Genomic DNA, 4283 nt, shown 5'->3' on the forward strand with positions numbered 1-4283 from the left:
ATGAAACCCAAGGGACTAATATATAAACCCAAGGTATATAAACCATAAGCTAAATATTGTAAACACTAAAATAAACATGGTTGACCATGGTTGATTTTCATATTGAGACGATCCTTATGACAATGCGACATTGGATCATGGTTGACCATGCTTATCTATGGTTGATTTTCATATCAAGACAATCTTTGTCACAATGCGACATTCGACCATGGTGAACCATGGTTGAGACAATGATTGATTTTCATATTGAGACGATATTTGTCACAATCTGACATAGGAGCATGGCTGACCATGATTAACCATGGTTGATCACGATTGATTTTACAAAATATGGTTGACAATGGTTGACCATGATTGAATTTATAAAACATGGTTGACCATGATCGATATTATAAACCCTAGGGAATAATAAACTCAATGGATTAATACTAAAAACTTAAGGGATTATAAACCTAAGGGAATAATATTAAACACTAGGAATATGAACCCTTAGATTAATAAACCCAAGGGATTGATATTATAAACCCAAGGGATAAAACTTATAAACCCAAGGTATATAAACACTAAGATAAATATTATAAACCCTAAAATAAACATGGTTGACCATGGTGGATTTCCATATTGAGATAATCCTTGTCACAATGCAATGTTGGACCATGCTTGACCATGATTGATTTCCATATCAAGACAATCTTTCTCACCATGCAACGTTGGACCATAGTTGACCATGGTTGACTTTCATATTGAGACAATCATTGTCACAATGCGACATTTGACCATGGTTGACCACGGTTGGCTATGATTGACCATGGTTGACCATGATTGATATTATAAACCCAAGGGATTGATATTATAAAGCCAAGTGAATAATAAACCCAATGGATTAATACTAAAATCCTAAGGGATTATGAACCCAAAGGAACAATATTAAACCCACGGGACTAATATTATAAACCCAAGGTATATAAATCCTAAGATAAATATTATAAACACTAAAATAAACATGGTTGACCATGGTTGATTTTCATATTGAGACAATATTTGTCACAATATGACATTGAACCATGGTTGACCAAGCTTAACCATAGTTGATTTTCATATAAAGACAATCTTTATCACAATGTGTTTTTTGACTATGGTTGACCATGGATGACCATGTTTGTTTTATAAAACATGGTTGAACATGGTTAACCAAGGTTGACCATGATTGGCCATGATTGACCCTAGTTGACCATGATTATCATATTGAGACAATCTTTGTCATAATGCGATGTTGGACCATGGTTGAGACAATGATTGATTTTCATATTGAGACAATATTTGTCACAATGCGACATTGGACAATGGTTGACCATCACTAACCATGGTTGACTATGATTGATTTTATAAAATATGGTTGGCCATGGTTGACCATGATTGGCCATGGTTGACCATGGCTGACCATGATTGGCCATGGTTGATTTTCATATCCACACAATATTTTTCATAATGTGATGATCAACCATGGTTGACTGATGAGCCTCATTATTGAGTAATTATATGGGCATTAATTGGCCTTAATTCACCTCCTAGCTTAGTCAAACCAATTATTATCACAACTTATTGGATACTTTTGATTATATTTTTGTTTATGAAATGAGTTAGAGTTGGATATTTGGCTTTGTGGTCTAATGTGCATATAATGCAGGAATAAAAGATAAAAGCAAGGAGAAATGCAGGTATAAAGGATAAAAGAAAAGTACTATGGAAAAGACCTTGGTAAAAACTCGAATGTGACAAGGGAGAGTAACTATAGGAGGTAAATCCTCCTCATTTACTACCCCTCCATTTCGAATAATCCACCATCAGCTCGGAGTGCACATAGCCATCACTTTGAAGACTAAATGACAGCCAAGCATGTGAAAAGGATAGAAAACAATTTATCTTAAGTTGGGAGCCAAGCCTCCCTAATGGGAAGGAAGTTGTTAGAGACTTCAGATGTATAAGTAGAGAGGCTTAGGACCTCATTATGATTAGGACTTCATTTGTAAAACTCTATTTTATTTCTGAACTACAAAGACTTGTGAATTTTCTCTGTAATCCATGGTTTCTGTGATAAAGATGAGTTCTGTTTAAGCCAGCTCTGAGTTAAACTTAGAGGGCTAAAGCTCTTGGGTTAGGGCCTGACCCAAGCAGCCACAGCTCCTCTTTATTGTACTATTATGCTAGCATAAAGTTCTGTTCTGTTTATTTTTTTAAGTAGTTTCATGGTTTTCTGATTCATTTGCTTCAGTAGTTTCATGGTTTGCTAATGCATTTTCTCAAGAATTTTATGGTTCTGATTCATTTGATTAAGCAGCTTTCTGGTTTTTTTCATTTGTTTGAATAACTTCATGTTTCTGTTCATTTGTTTCAGTAGCTGCATTTGTTGTAGTTTACTTTCAGTTGTGTTTTTAATTCACAAGTTAGTAAGAGGAAAAGATTACTATCAGGTTGTGCGTAGGTGTCTCGGCCTCATCTCCTCTTTCTGGGACCATGACTTGAGGTAGAGACCCTCCAGCAACCCGAAAAACATAGTCTCTAGTTCTCGCATGGGCTATGGAGTTCATTGTTTAAATACAGTTAGTTGTTTACCCGCACTGGTTTTCTCTATAATTTTCCTTTGAAACTGCCTCCAACACGTTCCCCCTACATCGGTTCCTCACTGTCCGATCACCAACAAACCTTCACAATTACTGTCTGATTCACTATTTTCTTCAACTGCGCGTGGAGTCCACCATTCACTTTATGAACTTTAAGTCCCCACCGTCAATCTGCCTTGCCCGATCCAATGGCTGTAACTTCACCCAATCACTTTAGGCACTTTAAGTCCCCACTGTCGATCTGCCTTGCCTGATCCGATGACTGTCGCTTCATCCGATCACTAACTAGCTTGGCCAATCTCCACTGTTGATTAGCGTCGCCTGATCCAACGGCTATCGTGCAATCTCGCGCGGATTAGTGCACAAAAATTATCCGCTCGAGAGCACGCGAGAAAAGTGGTTTTCTCGTGCTTCGTGTCACGCAGTAAGGTTAATCGCGTGAAAATTCTAAATACTGCTTACAACTTGAAGGGCGCGAAAAACTACTTTCCGCGTTGGAAACCCGATCCCTCATTTCCACATGTTTCTTTTCCCCATGATATGATCTCCGCTATCCATCTTTGGCCTTCACCCGCGCGATAAGATCTTAGACATTCATCGCTCATTTTAGCCTCGCCCATCCATCCCTTGACTTCACCAGCGCGATTAAAACTCGGCCATTCATCTCCTTTGTTCCCTTATTCGTCCATCCACTCACCTAATCCCTCGCGATGCAATCTCCGTCGTTCATCTGCCTTACTCCCTTGTTCGTCCATCCCTTCACTTAAAACCTTCGCGATAAGATCTTAACCATCCATCCCGTTAGTAACCTTGTTCGCCCATCTACCTATGTAACCTCTTGTGATCAAATCTCCACCGTTTATTACCTTTCACTCGACTGATCCAATGGTTCTTATGCGTTGTTTCTCCCTCACTTCCTCCTTTCACTGATTCGCTTTTTCTGCCTGAAACCCTATTTAGCCTAAGTTTTTTTGTTACCGCGTAGTCTAGTTTTAATTTTTTTACTTCCGCAACATAGATAATTAGCATTAGGTTAATGTTAAATTAGCAATTCTGCTTAGCATAGCTATTTGATTGATTAAGTTAGGTTATGGTGCAAGTTTAGCATTTCATGCTCTTTTCTTCATTACTACAGTAGAAGTAGCTCTCTCTTAGAATAAGGTTTGCTATCCTTCCATCAAAGTATTAAGCTTCTTCTGACTCTATAGAAGTTTGGCTTGGAACCCCTGGGGTCTCTGCCAGATAAACAGTGACAATAGGCAGGACCTTCACTTCTACTTGTGCATATAGCATTGTCACCTCCAAGTTTGTAAGAACCTTGGGTTGATAAATAAAGTTGGTAGCCCTGGGAGTTGTAGCATTATCGTTGCAATACCTAGGCTCATGAATTTTTGGCGCTGTTGCTGGGGAGGTGTCAGAGTAGAAGTGATTACTGCTCTTCTCTTCTATTTTCTAGTTTCCAACTTTCTTCCATTAGTTTATTTCTGCAAAAGTAATCTAGTTTCTTCCTTCTTTCAATTGTCATTATCTGCTTTCCTTTCCATTCTGCAAGTAGGATTTCAATCATAAAAATAAAAACAAAAGAATTCTCCAAATACCAACCCAACCCCCCATTTGATCATGTGGTGCAGTAAGAGCCACTTCACCATTCACTCTTGCAAG

The sequence above is a fragment of the Pinus tabuliformis genome, chromosome 4_1, assembly GCF_031772625.1.
Source record: "Pinus tabuliformis cultivar Carrire ecotype Pingquan chromosome 4_1, CPIR1, whole genome shotgun sequence".
Taxonomy (NCBI): Eukaryota; Viridiplantae; Streptophyta; class Pinopsida; order Pinales; family Pinaceae; genus Pinus; species Pinus tabuliformis.